This window comes from Phasianus colchicus, chromosome 5 (assembly GCF_987193195.1).
Source record: "Phasianus colchicus chromosome 5, bPhaCol1.hap1.1, whole genome shotgun sequence".
NCBI lineage: Eukaryota > Metazoa > Chordata > Aves > Galliformes > Phasianidae > Phasianus > Phasianus colchicus.
The window spans coordinates 14,828,069-14,849,668 of NC_143440.1; the positions used below are offsets into that span (position 1 = coordinate 14,828,069).

General features: G+C 44.5%; 1 long non-coding RNA gene across 5 annotated transcripts in view; it reads right to left on the reverse strand.

Annotated features, from left to right (window-relative positions):
• Positions 1-21,600, reverse strand: part of LOC116242936 (uncharacterized) — a 190,037-nt gene that overhangs the window by 11,048 nt on the left and 157,389 nt on the right. For all 5 annotated transcript variants that reach the window (XR_016466742.1, XR_016466743.1, XR_016466741.1 and 2 more), the window contains one exon: positions 1,681-1,756. This is a non-coding gene — a long non-coding RNA (uncharacterized LOC116242936). The remainder of the gene's footprint in view (positions 1-1,680; positions 1,757-21,600) is intronic.

Here is a 21,600-nt window from a genome sequence, read left to right on the forward strand (position 1 = left end):
TCAAGGAACTGTGTCAGGAACACCCTGGAATTTCCTAGTGATTGCTGATAGCAGATGAAAGCCACTGAAGAACAGCATCAATGATTCTGATGATTAATGTTTCTTTCCATATGAATACTACTGAAGGAGGAGAGCTTGTTTGCCTTGAGAGAGCAACATTCCTCTGTCTCGCTCATCTGCCCCTCTCACAGACCTTTCCTTTCCTTTCCTTTCCTTTTTTTTTTTTTTTTAAATCCAAAAATGGTTCATAAGAAAGTAAGTCCTCCTGGCCTCACAGTTTGTGTCGCTATTCTAAGCCTATCCTCTGAAGGCTGGTCAAAGTTAAACCGACAATTTTTCAGGTCTTTTCCCTCCCCTTTATTCCCCCTCCTCCCCCCCTCCTCTAAGGGGACCCCATTTTAATTATTATTTAGGAAAAGACAGCTGCTTCCTGTTTGTATCATTAATTTATTTTGTTTCCTGAAGGGAAGCTTTGGTGAAAAGAATCTGTGGATAGCTGGAACGTCTCACAAAATATCACTGGCTGCACGGGCCAAGGTTAAATACAATAGCTAGGTTTATTTTTAAATGATTATTCTTTTTCTTAGTTCATGCCAAAGCAGAGTCTAAAATTCTAGCACATGTAACTAAGCTTTTACAGTAAATTCTGCCTTACATACTTAAGTCCCCAGAAGAGAGACAGGCATTCTTTCTTACAACAAAAGCTCAAACACAGATTTCACCCCAACTATTATGAAAACCAAGGCCAGAGGGAGATGAGGTGTGGCTCCCTTTCTCTGATTTCTCAAAACCTCACACCCTGGTAAACTTGATATGCTAAAATCAGGCCTGACCATCACGATAGCCTTCCACAGTGAGATGACTGCCTTGGTGCATGAGGGGATAGCAGAGGATGTTGTTTATGCCATTTTTAACAAGGCTTTCAGCGCTGTCTGCTGTAACATCCTCATCGATGAACTGATGAAATATAGATGACATAAATGAACAGTGAGGTGGCTCAAAAGCTAGCTGAACTACTGAGCTCAAATGGTTGTGATCAGTAGCATGAAGCCCATCTGGAGACCATTCACTAGTGCACCCCAGGAGTTAATACTGGGGCCAGCAGTGTTTGACATCTTCATTAATAACTTGGATGATGGGTATGAGGACACTCTCAGCAAGTTTGCTTGTGATACAACATTGGGAGGAAAAGTTAAAAGAGCAGATGGCTGTGGTTCCAACTCAGTGTATGGAGATATGGGTCAAATCCTTACATCAAACCTCAAAAGGTTCAAAGGGCAATGGAATGGGTAGGAATAACTCCAGAGCACCACTATGAGCTGGGAGCCAATTGGCTGACTACAGAGTTGTTTTACAGAAAAAGACCTTGGGTTCCTGGTGGGCAATGAGCTGACTGTGAGCCAGCAAACTGTCCTTATGGCAAAGAAGGCCAAGAGTATCCTGGGATATTAGGAAGGATTGAGGGAGGTGATCCTACCCCTGTCCTCAGCATTGGAGATCTAGATCCAGTTCTGGTTGCCTCAATACATAACATAGATGTGCTGGAATGATTTCAGCAAAGACTCAGAAAGATGATTAAGGGATCACAGTACCTATCATGTGAGGAGAGGATGACAGCTGAGGCTGTTCATCCTGGAGAAAAAAAGGCTTAGGGATGATCTTATCACTGTACATAAATACCTTACTGGAGAAGGAAAGATGGAGTCAGGCTCTTCCCAGTGATGTCCAGTGACAGGATGGCAGATGGTGGGCATAACTGGAAAGAAGAGAAATTACATTTAAACACTAAAGAATCTTTTTTTTTTTTTTTTTTTTTTTTTTTTTTTGCTGTGAGGGTGGTTGAACTCTGACACAGGTTGCACAGAAAGGTGTGGAGTCTCCAATCTTGGAGATACTCAAAACCCAACTGGACACGATCCTGCATGATTCGATCTGGCTTGAGTGGAGAAGTTGGAATATATGATCTCATGAAGTGCCTTCCAGCCTCACCCATCCTGAACCCAAGACTGTGACAAGAGATCCAGGAGCAAACGAGGTGCAAAGCTCTTCCAGGTCAGTCTCAGACATAAGTCATACGGCCAATGACATCAATGAACTACACAAGGAGCTGTGAGCTTCACTTCACACAGAAGTCCTTTGGAGAACTTTTGAGAGCCCTTAAGACAGATCATTCCCAAGCCCTGAGCAACCACCCCACTCAGCTCCCATTCAACATCTTGCATTTTGTCTGTCTCGTCCTTCCCATTCATTTCAGCAGAGAGGCACCCACTGGCCCTGGCAGCCTCACTGCTGTCCGGCATTCCTGCTGCGAGGAGTTATTTGGCACTAACACCACTGACCTTTTCATAAGACCAAAGATTACAGGAGGTTTTATTTATTGCACATGAAGTAACCCCTCATCCCCCATCCTGTTTTTCCTGGTTTCCTTTCTTATGTTTGGTTCTCTCCTTCACTAGGAGCTTTCACATGCCAAGTTGCTTTGATGGAAACTACTACTTGAGAAAGAAAAATTGCACATACTCTTTCTTCTGCTCCCTCTTCATATAGCTTAAAATTGAATAATGACCTTTTTTTTTCTTTTTTTTTTTTTCTTTAAAAGAGTATTTAAAACAGCAAAGTCAGCCATGAAGGGTAGGGTATGCTAAGACATGCTCAAAAGAATGGGGCAGAAGCTAAATAACAGCGGGCAATCTTTTAAATGAAGGGAAAGCAACATGTTAATACTTACACTTTCACTGACTAAAATGACTGAAAGCTTTCTACACCCTTCCCTTGGAAAACAAGCTCTTCTTGAATTGAACACTTAGATTAGAACAGTTAAAAACTACTGAAAAGCAATCTTTTAAGTAAGATATCACATATTTTGCTATAAGCTGACATTATTGACAGTAAATCGGTGCAGGACTTTTGGCAGAATCTAATTGATGCAAACGGACTTGCATTAAAAAAGGTAGGGTGAGCAATGCATTCAGGGCCTGAAAAGGCATGTCCTCCTATGCTGCAGAAATGTGGTACCCCTCAGCTCTGTGTGATGAGCAGAATGAATGAGCACTGCAACCGCATGCAGAATTAATAATTCTGTCACATCCCAGGAAATGGTTCTTTCCCCGGGAAAGAAATAATATTACATTGTGCACTAACGAGCAGGCAAGAACCGTCATTTGAAATTGTGATTGAATTTGAGGTTCGCCCCCCGGGGCTAACTGCAACCAGCTGAGATGGTTTTGCAGCTCGCGTCCCGCTGGTTAGCACATGCACCGTGTCTCAGTCATTTCCCACCAGTGCACGAGTCCAAGGCTGGGCTCCCACCACACGGCTGAGGCTGCATTAGGCAGAGCCCTTCAATTATAAAAGACTTGAACTTCCTTTTTATCCAGGAGATGGGTGGGAGTCTTTTGATGGTACCATTTCCTGCCGGAGGGACAGAATTGGGAAGAAAAATAAAACTTTAACCTCTTCACTCAACTATGGAGAAGATAGTCTCGCCATTGGGCAAGGTTTATTCTGCTGGGAAGCTCGGGCTATTCCCATCCCGGGTATAACACAAGGTCAACAGCAGCAGTCTCCAGGAATATTAATCTTTCACCCCTCAGACCGTGCCACGGGTAATTAATCACTTGATTGCATAACTTCTTGTAAGACAGGAAAAATAAGCTGCCTTTGCCAGCTTTTTGGACAAGTTATTTCACATACATTTGAACTTTCTTCCAGTACTTGTTGGGTTTTGATTGCAATGAATGAATCGCATCCAAAACCCTTTCCCAGCCACAGAGGAGCCAGACAGCATGGAGGCGCATTATGTCCCAAGGTGCCATCAGGGAACGGGACGCTCCTGCTGTTCTGGGGGGTTCCCTCCGACCTCCCAGGAGGTGGGAAGGTCCAGCTTTGCACAGAGCAGCTTGGCCTGGGGGGAATAGCAGAGTACTGCATTTACCCTTCCTCTTACATCTGCATGTAATTGAAAGCAGGATCTGGCCAAGATGCTGTTAACTCCGGAGAGCTGGAACTCACTTAGGAGTAGGGAAATCCTGAAGTTTAATCCTAGAAAGTGAAGTTTCGTGCTACGATCACCTGGGACATAATGCAGTGATGGGCCCAGCTGCAGGAGACCTTCAGGCACTGGAGTTCACGTAAAGCTGCAAGGAACATTGAGCCAAGTACACTGCTGGAGTGGTTGAGCATCAGCTAAACCCACCTCCTCCTCCATGCTGTGGGACTCATTCTTCCCTTATTCATTAAACAGGGGTGAAAAAAACCAAGATTTTATTTAATTTAATTTTATTTTTGAATGCTCTAAGTCACATGGGGTAATGAAATGGAGGACAAGATGCCCAGAGGCTACCTCATTTCTCAGCTCATGTGGACACCAGCCCACCCATTCCCAACCCTGTGTTTCTCACCTTAGGAGTGCTCCCTGGTGCTGGTGAGCCCTTTGGCAGCCCCAGGCATCCCACTGGCCTCCTACTCTCAAAAAGCAGACAGCAACTTTACTTAGGACTTTTGGATTGCCCCAGCTAAACAGTTGGTGAAGCTTCACACTCCCCTTCACACTCAGATCTCCCAAAGTGAGTTAGCCTGAGGCTGATGGTGACATGAAGGGGCAAAACCCTCAGATGTAATCATGAGTTAGGGCAGCGCCCTCCCAGCTCCTGAAGAGGAGGGCTCTTGGTTCTGCATGAAGAAGAAAACTGGAAAAAAGTTTGGTGGCCACAGGGATCAGAGCTGGTCAGGGCTGATGGATGAAAGCACTGTTCTTTAACAGCTCTTGGAAAAGCAGTCAGGAAGCTCGGTTTGAAAGTGTTCCTGTGAAGATCACTTTATCCTTTGGCTGTATGTAGTCCTTTGGTAAAAACAGAGAATCATTTCCCCACTTTAAGTGTTTTAAGATCCTTGCGGGAAAGATGCTTAACAAAGCGGATAGCTTAGCACTGTGTGTTATTAAGTGTTGCTGCCTGCTACAGTGTCATGGGTGACATGGGGAATCAGCAAAAGCAAATACAGCTTTCCAAAGCCACACTGACTGAGCAGGGACAAGTGAGCAGAGTGGAAATCCTGTGAGCATGTGGGCACATTGCACTCGCTGCTGCGCACAGGTTATGTTTGCATCTCCTCTGCTTGCTGTGAAGTAACTTGGTGCTTCCCAGTGCGTTCTCATGCTGAACAGAGCCTCTCACATGTCCACAGTGTCATAGACCACCAAGAAACATCCTGTACCTTTTCAGCTGGTGGCTCTGGCTCATGCTTTGTGGAGTAAAAGCATCTATCAAATGCACTGTGATGAGAGCTCTGACATCTTCTCAGCTGTACATGCTAATGCATGTTCCTCACCATGCACTGCGTGGCTACAGGCGGCTCCTGCTCCATCTGGCCATAGTTATAGGGCTATCAAGAACAGGTCATCCAGATGAATTCCCTCCAAATCTGGTATTGCACCAATGTAATGACATGACACTGCTGAAATGCAGGCAAATTAAAAACAAGGCCAGACGCAGCTATTCCCCAGGTACCATTCACATGAATAAACAAGATAAAGTCTGGGAAGAAAAGCTCAGGAAATGGTTCTATTTATGGCTTGATCACACATCTTCCAAAAGCAACTGAGCCAGCTGGACAACTTACTATCTTCAAACCACTCTTCTGCTGCCCCTCTAGATTGGTTAGCAATGAACTGAAAATAACTGAGAAAGCAACCACCCAGACTGTTGAGACAGCAGCACAAAAAAGATAATAACTTCCAACAGACAATAGTGAGATGAAGGTAAATACAGAACGAAGGGGCAGATGTCTTCAGCTGAAGGACAACTAAGTTACAGCAGGCAAGTAGATGATTTAGAGGCAGCAGCAGGAGAACCAGTAGGAACCAGTTCACTCAAATATGTCACAGCTCATGGACCATGAAGTATTCCAGTTTCCATCTGTGGAAACCCATTGCCAGCTCAGCTTCCTGCAAGAAGTGTCTGCTTAAACCGAAGTTCAGCTTGTCCTATGACAGGCAATACAGAACCAGCGTAGGTTAGAAGATAGGAGGCTCAAAGCAGCTGCAAAACTTAATAAGAAATAATACTTCTGGTCTGCCTGATCAGTATAGGAAAGCTTTACTCATCCTCTTCATAGAATCGTAAACTCATTAAGGTTGGAAAAGACCACTAAGACCACCAAGTCCAACCCCAATCCATCCCCGCCAATATTCCCCACCGAACCACGTCCCTCAGTGTCATATCTCCATATTTCCTGAACACCTCCAAAGACAGTCACCTCCCTGGGTAGTCTGTTCCAATATTTCACCTTCTTCACTTCTTCCTCTTGCTCTATATCTAATGGCAGGGAAGGAAAAGAGAAGCAGCACAGTCTAATATGTTGGGAGACGTCTTTATCGGGAATAGCTATGGCAGATTTGGGACAATATTCTGCCAAAGTTTGGAGCAAGTCAACAAAGCTGCATTAAAAGGACAGTCATTTTTAGTGGACTGAATCAGGAGACAGACATTTCAGTCATACAGTTACACACTTCGAGCATCCAAGTTGAGCAAGCCAACTGTGTTGTCTTGAGCAAAATTCAAACTGACATCTGAAGATGCATTTGCTCGTCACTGTTGAGTGAACCCCTGTCCTTATCTTGACTTCTGTCCAGTGGTGGATAAGTGTGGTTTTCAGCAAGGTGTCCACCATCTTCAGGCCCCTTTGCCCCTTTTCCAGGAGTCTGAATGTCAAAGTTGGGTTCGGATGAATTGCCTTGCTAAGATCAGAAACAATTATTTTTTTCCCCTAAATAATTAAAAATCAAGCATTCCGTTTTCATAAAGGTTAAATCACCCTAGATTTTATACACACTTATAAGAGTGGAGAATGTGAAAGTGTGGGCAGGAATTGTTGAGGCCAGTATAATTAGGAAAGTTTCAGGTTGCATAATGTCTGGAGTCTGTAAGTTAATATGGGACTGCTGCTGCCTCATGCATTACAAATTCTCCTGAGCAACTTTGTAAGGCATTGGTGGGGTAAAGGAAGATTTTGTTTTTCCTATTTACAGAGCAGTTTAACCAATGAAACAACTAAATCAGTGGCTTTGGTGGGACACCCACTGTACATATCAATGTCCAAGAAATAAAAATGTCTCTGGAGCTCCTTTTGTGAATAAGATGAGAGACCTGTGAGCGCACTATAATGCTTGTTTGTGGCTGAAGATTAAGATATAAAAGTGCGTTTACTGATTTTTTTTCTTTGTCCCCCTGTTCGAAGATGGTTACAAAGAAATTCTAAACTCTTTATGTTATAGATGTCTAAATATCCATCAAATATTTTCACTGCTACCAGTTTAGAAGAAATATTTCAAGATTATTTCCAACCCAGACAACATGAAGTTGGGTATCTCCTACAGAAAAGTGTTAGGTCTACAGATTTTATCTACTTTCTATTCTTACTTATCTGCTTTGTTAGAGCTTCTGACACAGTATTTTTTCTACTCCTCCCAGAATTTTTCTTCTCTTGGAGATTTTGATACAGAAATTAGGAATGAATAATCACCAGCAAACTGGTAGTACTAGACTGCGTGGAATCAAAATGGTTTTGTACGTAAGTGGGGAAAGGTTCTGTGATTGGATATTAAAGACTTCAAGAAAGTGAATGTGTCCATCAGGCCAACATGCACATCATTTAAAAGAACAAAATTAATAGTTCCTTGAGCAAGACCTTCAAGAGTGTGTTGGTATACCAAAAAAGTGGTATTTTGGTTGTGATATTCATTGCTAGTTTCCATTCTTAAGGCAGAACCTACAGCAAGCAATGGAATTCATGAAGGTAGAAGAGGATTTCCAGGAACACGTGTCTTTCCAGGAATACCCATTAATTATCTTAGCTCCTATATATTCTAGACCAGACAGTTGTAAATAATAATAATAATAAAAATCCCTCAAGGAACTTTGCTTAAAATGAGCCAGTTGCTATGAAGACATCAATCCTCTGGGCTGGATGGGTGAGCTATGAATTTGGCTGCAGAAGTTCAGTAACCAAGAAGAATCAATATTGTTGTTGGGAAACTTTCAAGTCACTGGCTTGGTTGGAAGCAGTGGATATCCAGTGTTTCTGCTAGGTACCATTAACCCTCTCATCTGCCACATCTCAGTCTACTCCTACTTGAGCTGGAAGCCCAGTCTGCAAGGCAGATGGGGCACAGCTGTCCAAGAGCATAGAAGGTGTGCTGTACTAAAAACTTCCCTGATAGTTTGGCCATGGTAACACCTTTTGGGTGTCTCAGGGTCTTTAAGTGATTTCACGGGCTTTGGTGGACTAGTATTCTGCAAAAGGAAATTTCTATAGCCCACCAATATGACCTTTACAGAACAGCTGCTTCCTTTCTCCACCACTGGCTTCTCACTAATGGGCTCCAAAATTGGAAAAAAAAAAAACCAAACCTGTCTCCTGGCCCAGAGCTTTAGGTATTCATATGACGAAGCTGGTCATAAAATCCCTGTGATGCCAATCAAGGGGAGCCTAAGATCTAACCTTAACCTTGGCACTGCACTCCTGCCATAACATCCTCCATCACTCCATCTTCCTCCTCAATTAATTAGTTAATTTTGTACATGTGTTAAAAGCGCTTTCCTGCCCAACGAGACTTCATACAAAGGAAAAGTAAAGTTACAACTTTCTAGAAATAGGACATAGTGTTTTATAATTCCTTCCCCCCCTATTACTATGCAGAGCCACCCCACCCACATTAAACTGCTGTCTGACTCACTCTTGTGTCTTACTTGGAGAGAAAGACTTTCCACCGGTGGGGGCACCTGATCAAGAACAGCACATTCAGGGTGGTGTTGCATCTTTACACTTCAAACCACTTTAAGTAGCTTTATATCTATGACTACAGGGACCTTTGCATAGACATAAGCATTACCAGTGTAAGAGACATGTTGTCATATCCTTGCTGTAAGTAAAGAGATCAGGTCTTCTGGAAAATTAGCCTTCTTGGGCCAAGCTGACTCAATGGCTTGGACAATAAGACATCTCATCTGTATCAGTTCATTTGCCATGTTGTGCTCCTCTGGCAATGTTACCCTCTGCTATTCTGGGAACACACATTTGACCTTTGTTACAGGGGTTTATTGTCAACATGTGTCCACTGGGAGCCTCAGCAACTTCTTCTATTGTCTATTGTCTTATAAACAGTCTTATAAAAGCACTACAGGAAAGCTAATAATGCACCAAAGTGGAAATTGCTGGTAACTCAAAAGCTTTACTTCCAACTTCTGCATCTTACAGTGGTAGAAGGGGTGAGGCACAGGGGAGGGATGCAGCCTCCGTTCCTCTGTGTCCCCTAAGCCTCAACATACAGCTGTGTTGGGATGCAGTATGGCCCTGCTGCTGCAGGGCTATATGCATAGTGAGAAGAGTCTGCTGATTCCACACTGCATGAGCTGGGGATACTAGCTTTCAGTGGCTTCACAGGGAAAATGACAAAAAGAAGAGAGAAAAGCTGATGGGAAAGAAACTTTGCCGGCTGACTCTAAAGTGAAATGTGTTTTCTTCTTTACCAAAACTCCCAGTTTGTGGCTGGGCTATTGTGGTAAGAACATAAGAGATGCTTTTTTATCGTTAACAACACTGAAGCGTCTCATCTTAAGACATGAATGAAACAAAACCATAGGAGCATCTTCACCCAAGGGAAGGCTGATAGCATACTTAGAAAATGTCCCCATGAGACCAGTTTAGTAATCCTCAGTTTCACTTCCAAAATGCAGTGTGTAGAGTCTGAATCCTCTCTGATTTTTGGGATGGGCCCACCACTTCCAATTTGTCACTCTGTCAGGCAAACAAAGTACATTTAGGAAAGAGTTAGATCTCCTCCCCATGGAAAGTTGAGCACCTCCCAGTACCCAAGCAACAGGCAGGGATGGTTCAGCACTGACAATTAATGGCTTTTCCTGGTTCACCAGGCCGGGTGGAGCAGCAGAAACAGAGAAAATGGGATAAGCAAAGACCTGTATGACCTATATCAGTGCTACTGCCAGAGACGTTCTATCCTCCTTGGTGGCAGGGCAGAGGAAGAAGATATTGCATTCCTCAACAGACATCAGTAGGTTCCAGAGCTAAGTGGCTCCAACTGGTAGAGTATGGTGTGCTGCCAACTGGTAATGTTTAGTGAGGATGAAATGAAGCTGTCAATACGATGGAGACTAAATAAGCTTGAAAGGACCACGATAAAAAAAAAAAAACAACAAAAACATGAAGAGAACAAATGAGGAACACAAAAGAGATACTGAGGACTCTTCTGTGGACTTTTCTGCCCTCAGCAAAACCTTTTCCATGCTTTGAGCACCATCAATGCCAACATCATCCAGTGCAGCAGTATGGATCTGCTTGATTGGTATGTAAAGCAGTATTTGCACATTGTGCAGCTCTGTTCAGTGAACAAAGGGACACAGAGGATCAGGGTATATGCTAAGATGGATACAGCAGATCCATAAGGAAGACTATAGCAGAAAACCACTTGCAGACATCTGAGTTCTCAGAGATGGCATTAGTGATTGACTGTCCATCTGAACACATAAGCAACATCTGAAGTACCACTCACCCCTCAAATATACAATTATTTCTGCATTGAAAACACCTCCAATAAATTAACATGATTTGGAATTACAAATGACCTATTTAAGCTATTCCTTACTCATCTAAATATGATGTTGCTTCTCAAAAGTCAGGTCAAATTTTTTAAATTGGGCAATTACAGATGTGCCCTGAGCAGTGAGGAGAACCATTATCAAACCTGAAAAGTTGTAGTGACCAACCAAAACAGTAAAGAAAGGATAAACTCTAGTGAAATCTGTATCATCACACCCCAATGTACCTTTAAAGATGGAAGACTTCATTTTCTCCCTAAGCCTAGATGGCAAGGAACACACCTTGCTGATGCACCTTCCTGATGCATCAGCATCAGGATGTCTTCTTTGCATCCCGCCTGAGAGGAAATGCATTTCTGTTGTGGTATAGGTGAGTGAGAAGAAGGGGCACAGACATTTGGAGGAGAGATACTGCCTGGTTTCGAGACTGCTCCCATCCTCATGACCAACCTTTCACACTCCATTAATTAGGTATTCAGCTTTGGCTCTACAACTGCATTATTTAGCCTATAGTCTCTCTGCTCTGATTTCACTTCTCCTTCAAAATGCATCGCTATTAAAACATGGAAGTAAAGCAGCTGTTTGGACCCTAAAGCTTGAAAACCTCAAGAGTCACAAATCTTCCATTTATGCCTTTCTTATGTGGTCCAGACACATTTTTCAGGCTTGTAGCATCGTCTGAGCCCTGTTTTCCTTTATTTTGCCTCTGAAATTGGCACTGAAGACTGTTTGCACTATGTAATCGAAAGGTATATTTGTTGCTGCAGCAATACATCTCACATGGAAAATGGTCTCTCTCATTTCTTCCCCCTGTAATTCTCAGAGCGGCTTGGCACTGTCAGGGACAGGTGCTTAAGAAATGCTGATATACAGCAATTTCATGTTATTGCACGAAGCTGAAACTTGTTTGCATACTAATATAACAGAGGACTACTACTGTGCTTCGACTAAACCTTGGATTTATTAACATCATGCAGGCTGGGAATGTGAATGGCTGGCAAACCTGCGTGCTTGAGCATCTGTAGAAAGACATTATGAATTAAAAACCCTTATTCCATTATGAAATGATTTCAGAAATCCAGAGTACAAGTGGAGAGTGCTGGTTGGCTACCGGTGATGTCAGACACATGTCAATAATATTACTTAATGGGTTTTCCTTGTCTTTATTCATAAGTTCCATTTCTTTGCCCCAAAGGTAATTATTACACTTTTTGGGTGGTTTTGCTCTTTTGGCCTTTGGCCTCATGCCTCAGAAAGCCACCCAGGGTATCCAATCTCATAGAAAGGCTTTGTGGCCAGTTGTGTTTTCTGGAGTAAGGACTTTTTTCCTAACTTAACTAAGCCACGTAAATGTTTCACAATCTCTTTGGTTTCCATCGGTCCTACAACGTCATTGCCCACCCGAAGGGACAGCTACGCCCCGCGTCTCTGGCAGTGCTGGGAGGATGCTCATTTTTCTTGGAGGAAAACAACACACAAGAGATCATCTTTTAGGTGAAAGGACATTTTGGAGAAGCTGTTTTACTTAACATTGCATATTGACACCGTTCTCGGGTCTTCAACCACATTGTTACTGGCACTGAAATTTACCTGTTTTAATACTTTGCAGCATGCGTTTGCTGTTGGTTTTGTGTTGTTGTTTTTTTTTTTTTTCTGAAGCTGAATGACAAGACTCTTTACACATGCAATTTCAGTTTGCTTCAGATTTGAAGCTGATTTTTATGCCATATTATAACCATATTTATTTAGGTTCCCACATTCTGTCAAAGTCTGTTTACACAAAGAACATTTGTTTTCACTACTGCTTGCGAGGAATGAATATAATAAGTGCCAAGGGATTTTGAGAAGTTGAGAGAATTAGTATTTGGAAACAATACATTCAGCTATTTCTTAGGGGGAGATTCGTGGAGCACAGACACATTCTCCACTAAATCTATCAGGATGAAGTAGTTCTCATGGAGACAAAGCATATCCAGTCTCTTCTCAAGTTTCAAGCGTTTTATAAAATCAAGAGAGTTGCTGGAAAAAACAAGAGCATTTCTTTCTCAGAGAAAATGGATAAAGTAGGTTACGATAATTTTCCTTGTTGAAATGAAAATCCAAAGTCTGGCACTGAAAACCAGCGTCTGCCTGCTGCTGAGCAGCATCCTTTCTGCTTGCACCACATCGCCATGATGTGTGCTGAAGGAAGAGTTACAAGCAAATTACTTGTCAGAGGTGGTTTGCTGCAGCTTTAATGCATTCCCATAAATTTCAGCACACACTGGAAATGGTAATTCTGATTTTAAGACTATCATAAAGCATATTTTAGCTCACTGAATGCTGCTTGCGGCTCTGAATATGTAGGGATTTGCCTCAACAGTTCAGTCTCGAAGGCTGATGTTATGAACTATCAGAGATAATTCCTGATATTTTTTTCCTTTTTTTTTTTAAAGGATCCACCTATGCTTTGTTTTGTGCTATTATTTAGAAAATAAACAAATCAACTCCTTGAAAGGAAATGCTCCTCTCATTTGCTATTGGGGTGCAGTCTGAGTAATGGCCCCCCAAAATCAGCATTAGCATAGCCAGTTGCAAGTGCTGACACATCACCAAAATACATGCAATTCGATTTTAGGTATTCTCATACCCTGTACATTTCAAATATTCCTAGGAGATTTTCTCTGCTCTCTAGAATAACAAAGTATGTAACTGGTTGTTCCTTTCTTAGCAGTGTCCTAACAAGCTAGAAACTCGGGGATATTTCCACAGAAGCACAAGTAAAATAAAAATATAAATCCTTTTCACCAAGCCTTTGATGGCAGATTTCTTTTGATGTAAATGTACAGTTGAACTGGTACATTTAAGCTGTGAGTGAATACTGGAAAACACTCATATTCTCTGATCTGCATGAATGTCTCCTAACATTACTGCAGTATACTGTAATACATTTGTGTGCTTTCTCATCTTGGTTGTTTAAAATTTTAAAGTACCTAAGCATCAACCACACAAAAATGTTTCCAGAGGTTTGTTGTTAGAAGCTAAGCTAGAATATATTTATAATCCATTTTGTTTCTCTGCCACTCATCACAAGTCAATTTTTTTGATTCTGCAGAAACTACCCCAACATATGAGAGACATGGACCTGTTGGAGCACATCCTGAGGAGGGCCACAAAAACAACACCTCTTCTACGAGGACAGGCTGAGAGAGCTGGGGCTGTTCAGCCTGGAGAAGAGAAGGCTCCAGGGTGACCTGATAGCAGCATTTTAGTATCTGAAGGGGAGATACAGGAAGAAAGACTCTTTGTCAGGGTCTGTGGTGATAGAACAAGGGGAAATGGTTTCAAGCTCCAAGAGGGTAGATACAGGTTAGAGACAAGGAAAAAATCTAGAATCGTAGGATTATAGAATGGTTTGGTTTGGAAAGGGCCCTTAAGGTCATCTATATCCAAATCCTCTGCTACTGGCAGGGCCACCTCCCAGTAGAGGTGGGAGGCAAACAACTCTCAAAATATTTGCTACAAAACTAAGCTTGGATGCAACCACTTCTGATCATGAAGACACTGTGTTTTTTAAAGATGTTCAGAGACCAAACAAATCTGGCAATGCATTGACTTCTACAGGCTTCACAGAACCACAGATATCATTAATGTTGGAAAAGACCTCTAAGATCATCAGGTCCAACCATCAATCCATCCCCACCATGTCACATCCCTCAGTGCCAAACCTCCAGAAACAGTGACTCCACAGTCTGTTCCAGTGCCCCACCACTCCTTCTGAGAATGTCTTTCCTAACCCCCAACCTGAACCTCCCCTGGCACAACTTAAGGCCATCATCACTCACAATTACTTAGGAGAAGAGGCCAACCCCCACTTCTCCACAATCTCCTGTCAGGTCATTCTGGAGAGCAATAAGGTCTCCCCTGAGCCTCCTCTTCTCCAGACTAAACAACACCAGTTCCTCCAACTACCTCCTCATGAGACTTGTGCTCTAGACACCTCATCAGCTTCGATGAATATTCATGATATTCAGCCATTGTTTCCACTGCTGCAGGACAGTTCCTCTCTGTGCTCCAGCTCAAGACTTGGCCTCTCTCCTTACCCACTTGCTTGGGCAATAAGTTAGTGACAGTGCACACTTATCTCATTTTTTAATATATAAATAACATATACATTTGAAGGGTTTCCTTTATAGGGTACGAAGCTGGTTACGGCAAGTCTGCTTGCTCTGTGCTACTGCTAGGTTTGCTTGGCCATTGTGCAAATTTAGAGAGGATGAACTAGGAGGGAGCTGTAACCAGTGGGTACTGCATGGCTTGTTGCTACTCTTGCTCCAGGGATTGCATTTCAGGAAGTTTCACTGGGAAAATACCATTGCAAGACTCCCATCATCCCTGCCCTCCAAGATAGCCAGTCCCCTCCCAGCTGCTGGCTGTTTATCCTACCAAGGATACAGAAACAGACTGAAAAGCCTGGCTGGAGGAAAGCAAAGCATCAAGCTAAAATAAGAAAAGCTAGTCGCAGAGAGGAGAAAGGCAGACTCCTCTAGGTAATAATTCTCAGCATGGCCTAGAATAAGCTAAATTGAGGCGGTCGGGAGGCGTCCCTAGAGGTCTGTGCTGCCTCACTCTGCCGGCATGGAGATACAGGAGCAGCAGCCAAGAGCTTTTATCACTGGGCAAACCCAGCTTTAGCTTCCTTACATATTGCCAGAGGCTGCACTCCCCTGCTAGAAAAAGGGAAAGAAATTCAGGAAATCCCTTGATGGTGCATGCTCCAACCATCTGTAAAGCTACAGTTCCAAAATGGGGCAGCAATGCTCCAAGGTTTTTTTCTCAAGGGAAGGATGGGCAAAGGAAGTGCAACCACTTCAGTTTCTGGGTAGGATTTAAAAAAAAAAAAAAGACAGTAAGTGCAGGTGCAGGTGAGAAGCAGCCTGAGCAGAAAGAAGGGGAGAGCAGGCCTCTTGTGACACTGCTGTTCCTCGAAATTGGAGGCAGCCACACCTCTTCCCGCACACAGCCGGAGGCTTCCCTAGCTTCCTGTTATTAGAAAACCCTGGGATGCTGCAGCAAGAGGCAGTCTTGTTAGCTAGGAGTTGACAGAGAAGTAAATAAAAGAGGCAGATCAGATGCAATGCAAAGTGCTTTTTTTGTTGCAGTTTTGATTGTTCTCTGGAAATCTGAGGCTACTTATTGGCTCCAGTTCCTCAGAAAGAGCATATGGAGCATCCTATCCTAAGGCTGTCATATTGAATACATCACATAGAATCAGTTTGGAACTGGGGAATTTGAAATTTTCTTCCTTTTTCCCCTTTCTCTCTTGTTGGTTATGGGCAGTACCCAAATAGTGAGGAATGGATGGGAATGGACAGTGGCCCAGTGCTACCGGGCTGAGGTTGCTGCCATGCTCAAGCTGAGTCCATTCATCTCATCTTGTTTGTGGGCTTGTGTAGATGAGTGCCCAGGGAGGCTGGGGATGGGAAAGGAGAGAGAAAAATATCTTTCCGCACAAAGCCATCAGATATTTGCAAGAACAACAAGATGAATTTTCCATCTTTCTAGTTTTTGGGCAGAAAGACACACTGCACAGCCTAGAGCTGGGGAGCCCCGCGGAGGCGGGATTACATAAAACAACCACAAATTGCTAGAGGGGAAAATTATTATTACTGTTGTCATTATTATAATTATTATTGCTATTATTACTGCTATTATTGCTGTTATTATCATCATAATCGTCGTCATCGTTATTATTGTTAATGAATAACACTGATGATGATGAAGGGACTAGCCCTTCATCGGGTCAGTGGGAACCCCAAAGCTTTTTGTTGCATACACAAACAATAGCAGTGATGTTATGAGCCCAGCAGCTGCTGCAGGGAGGGGAGACCCCAGCCCCATTCCCCCCGAGATGGGGCTGGGGGAGATGGCTGGGCCCCCTGGCTTCCCCCACCTCTCTCACTCATCGAGCTGCTGCTGAGCCTGCTCCTCCCTGTGGCCGTGCATTATCATCATTTATTCATTCCGTGACCTTGAAATCCCTCTCCCTCACCAGAAAAACAACGAATCCCCATCTGAAGGGTGGGCTTGACAAAAGAGAGGGGGGAGGAAAGAAAAAAATAAAATAAAAATCGTGCAACCTCCCATGTTGCTTGTATTAGGTCAGATGGGAGAACTTATTTAATTAGTGACTTTTATAGGGCTTTATTTTTCGATGCCCAGTGGAGTAGTTAAGATTGGTAATAAGAAAGAAGTCTGGTCCTGTGCCAGTCCCCCTAAGACAATGGTGCAGGGAGGAAAGAGCAGAGCAATATATTTGAATGTTTTCAATGCCTTGGGTTTTCTTTTTTTTTTTTTTTTTCCCAATCTTTATTTTTTGGTGCCATATTCTAAAACCATTTTAAGGGTGTGCATGGAGGCGAGGGGAAGGAAATTGTTCAGGGCGGCCCAAGGGGAGGATAACAATGAATAATGGAACGGCGAACCCAGGGAACTGCTGCTCTACTGCTGCTCTCTGCCATTTCTCCATAGCTGGGGAGGTTTCCCTGAAGGAGAACTGCTCCAGCATGGAATAGGGCGTCTGGGGGATGGCCAAGCACGAGGTTTTTGGGCTCCATCAGGTGTACGGTCATAGTGAAGAGGGGTTTGCATTTCCCAGCTCACACAGGCATTGTGGTGCTGGGGACCTTGCCTGATGGCCTTGGACTGTGCAGTATGCATCCCGAGCAGCTCAGGGCTGCTCTCCCAGGATGACATGCCGTGCACATAGAGCATAAAGCAAACCAGATGCTGTGTTAGACATTGCACAGCTGCGGGGTTCTGCTCTCCTTGAGTCCATGAGCTGTGCTACCCGCTCACTGCCCATTGATAGGGGAACGCCGGCGCCAACGGTCTGGATGCCAAGCCTTTGAAGGACATTCATAGGCCACCAGCTAAGACAGTAGCCTCACCAGTGGCCAAAAAGCCCCATGCAGCCCGATTGCTCAGTAGCCAAACTTTGCTACTTGGGAGGGGAGTCAGAGTGTTTTCTGACAGCAAGAAGAATAATGCAACATCGTTCAATAAATTCCTAGCAAAAGTGAAAAAAAAAAAAAAAAAAGAAATAAAAAATTGCCATCCTGTTGAGCTTTGTCCTTTGCAAAATGAAAAATATGGTTGTTTTGCTCCACTGGAGGAAAAGCGGAATCAGCTTTAAAATCGACAGCAGATTTGGCCAGGTGCCACAGCCCTTTTGGCTTCAACTTCCTTCCAATAGCCATCTCCCTGCCAATTTGGAGCGCACAGGACACAGTTACACACCTGATGATACCCTGAGTAATGGCCTTGGCTCGCAGCTATCTGGTCTATGCAGCAGGGAAGTGGGAGGGTGGCCATTTATCAGAAGCTTTCATCTGAGCACTGGTGGCTCCCCTGGCATGGCAGCCAGCACTGCATTCATGCAGCAGGGAGGTAAGTGTGTCTGAAGGACATGCAGTGGTCCGAGGGTCAGCAGGGAACTGGTGGCAGAAAAGAGGGTCAGGGCTCTGCCTTGTCCTGCTCATGTGCAAGCTCAAAAATCACTGCAATGTGGCTCTACCAGTATCTCACAACTCCACAGGAAGGCAAAAAAGGGGAAGTTTAGATGAGATGTTAGGAAGAAATTCTTTACCCAGAGAGTGGTGAGGTGCTGGCACAGGCTGCCCAAATACCCCATCCCTGGAGGTGCTCAAGGCCACGTTGGAGGGGGCCCTGGGCAGCTGGTGGAGGACAGCTCTGCCCACCACAGGGGGTTTGAACCAGGTGATCTTTAAAGTCTCTACCAACATAAGTCATTCTATGATTCTATGAAAACAGACATCCTGGTATTTAAAGGAGAGGTGAACTCATTCTGCAAAGATGGTGTTTGAAGATCACGCAGGAGCTCGTCTTCCTAGACCTGCCTGAATGAGCACTCACTTGGGTAGGTGCTCGCTGCACTCCAAGCTCCTGGGCTGATCTCTGCAATATTGGCCCAGCAACCCACTACCACAGATCTCTCCCCTTACTATATTAGAGATCAATGGGGCAAAGATTTGCTTGGCAGAGACATGGGAAAGTCAAGCGCACTGCCCTGCTGCAGCAGCTGAGAGGCCGGGAGGGGGGCTCCTGCACAAGAGCAGAAACCCTAGGAGCATGCCCTGCTATCTATACAGTTATTTGTATCGGAGCGCTGACAAGAAGAAGCTTTCAGCACCACAGCTTGGGCAACAATATTTCTTTCCTCACTCCTCCTGCCTTGACATCAGTAGGAGACTCAGATCTCCGCAAGGGCATCGTGAGATAGGAAAGAGAATTAGAACAAGTCAGAAATGGGGAAGGACATGTCAGAAAATTATCAACACTTCCCTTCATTCCCTCCACATTTTTCATGGGGAAAAAAAGTTCCCTCTGCAAAAAGAAATTTGGAAAATTTCCACCTATTCTACTGGCTGCATCCATGAGGGTATTTCTGCCTCTGGCAATTGCTTCTGCTAGAGCCTTGCCGTGCCGCTGAGACATACGGCTCCAACGTATGGCTCCGGTATCTTTCTTGAGCAAGGGCTGGTGTGAGCAATACAGCAGGAGGTGCTACAAATAGGCAGAAAGTTTTGCAGAAACATGGAGTGGGAAGACTGTGCTGTTGCAGCTGAAACCTGTGCACACTACATCTAACGCAAACAGTGCTCTGCTTCCAAAAACGCACAAAGCCAGCAGCTAAAATAACTACTTTTTGAACTTCTTAACTCCTCCCATCTCTCTGAGCTTGCTGTTCTCCTTTCCCCAGCCACCTGCCTTTGTCATTGTCAATAACCGGCAGCAATTAAAAGGAGACACTTCATTGCCTGAGGTATTTTGGGCCAGGCTGGGGTTCGCGGAACGCGCTGGCAGATGACAACAGCCATGCTGAAGTACCCATGTTGCTCGTGCCAGCACTACAAGGCCTGCTGAGAGCAACGTGCCTGCGCGCGGCAGCTGGAGGCTGGGGACACCCGGCTGGATGCCAGCCAGCCTGCAGGGCTACCACCTGGCAGCAGCTCCTGAACCAAGAACAGAGGGGAGAAAAAAAACAGGGGAACCATGGCTGGAAACCAAACCCATGGGTGAGCAGCTTTGGTTGTACTGGCTGGAAAGAGAGAGAGGATTTCTCTACCAGTGGACACGGCGCACAGGTCTCTGTGCATGGTCATTGGCACAGGTTGCACAGGGAGGTGGTGTGTGCTCTGTCCCTGGAGACGTTCAAGGTGAGGCTGGACAGAGCTCTGAGCATCTGGTCTAGTGTAGGTGTCCCTGTTCATTGCAGGGGAGTTGGACCAGATGGCCTCTAAGGGTCCCTTCCTACTCAAACAATTCTACAATTCTATGATTCATGGGATGTGCAGAAGATGCATCTTCTTGGGTGTCGAGGGCTGAAACTCTGTGACTTTCCAGATTGATGGGAGGACAGATCACCAGGGGGTGGGATAGAGGCACACAGCCCCTAGAAGTGCCTGCCACCCGCCCAACCCATCAGAGCTTCCTGCAGAGGTACCTTTAAGGCTCTGGGCCTCGCCTGCTTTAGTCACGTTTTAAAAATAGGACAGGAGGCTTCTACTTCACTTAGGTATTTTGGAAAATTTTACTCAGCCTTTCTGCAGCTCCTGTCAATCCTTCTCAGCATGGTGCTGAGACGCAGACATGGCATGTACACAAATAGCAAACCTCCTTGGCCCTCAGTCATGTCCAGAGACACTGCGATAGGCTCCCCGGGTGCCCCATGGAGAGGAAGGAACTGCCCTTCCTCCCTGCATCCCAGCAGGAAAGTTTCAGGGGTAAAGCATGCCTCTGCCTTTGCTGAGAGCAATGCCCCAGTTGTCCTCTTGGTGCCAACCATGACACCAAGAACCCCACAGCACCATGTGAATGGTATCTCCTCCAGGACATGACTGAAACTTCACGGTGGAGCTGCCCACCAGGACATGAACGTAAACATCCCCTGCAACTCTACATGTGGTTTCAACCCAACCACATCCAAGAGTTTCAGCTCTCAGTTCCTGCTACAGCCATGAATATTGCCAGCAGACCAGGATGCATAGTGTCACCTCCTCTATCTCCTGCAAGAATACGGCACAAGTGTGGTTTCCTACATCACAAGGTCTGAGTGGAAGAGAACCAAAGTCAAAGCATTTTGTAGCGAGGGGATGTGGCTGGGATTCAGCAGCCTGATATTTAAGATATTTATGATATTATGATATCAAGATATTTATGGGTCTTACCCCCTGCCAAAATGCTTCTATTACCTTTGGTGGGATGTCAGCCATGTAGATGTTCCCAAACATTCTCTTCTTTCATTTATGATTTACCTACGAAGTGCTTCAACATGAGCAGGAGAGGCCACAAGCCCCATTCTCCACTCATAAGAAAGTTTACCTTGCCATAACCTCCTGCACACACTGACTAAGGATCAGACTTTATGCTGCCTAATATAAGATGGCAAATAAGAAAGAAAAGTATAATTCTGAGACTCGTGTAATAAACCCTGACCTGAGGCTTCAGCTCCCCTTTGACAGCTCTGTCAATGATAGGAATTTAAGAAACCTCCAATTATCTCTGGTAGCTGATGCATGTCAGAGAGCAGAAACTTGTAGCAAACAATCAAGGTGGACTTTTCACCTCATCACTTCTTGTTTGAAGAACATTGAGTGGTCAAACATCTCTCAGGTCTGAAGTGTGGTACCTGAGGAGCTCTCTCTCTAACAGGAATCCCACGAGGCCAGCCTCCTGTTATGCTGATGCTCTGCAAACACAGAGGAAGTCACAGTCCTGGCATGTGGGCTGCACCACCGAAAAGGAAAGGATGAAAGAGAGCAGGAAGGGAGGCCAGATTATAGAAATAATGGGATGTGGGTGCTTCACTGGTGTGTTGGTATCTACAATCTTCCCTGATAATGGGGGAAGACCCAATGCAGCTCAGCAGTTAGACATGGGGTGGGCACATTAGGACAACTATCGGTGTGTGTCTCACCTACTAGTG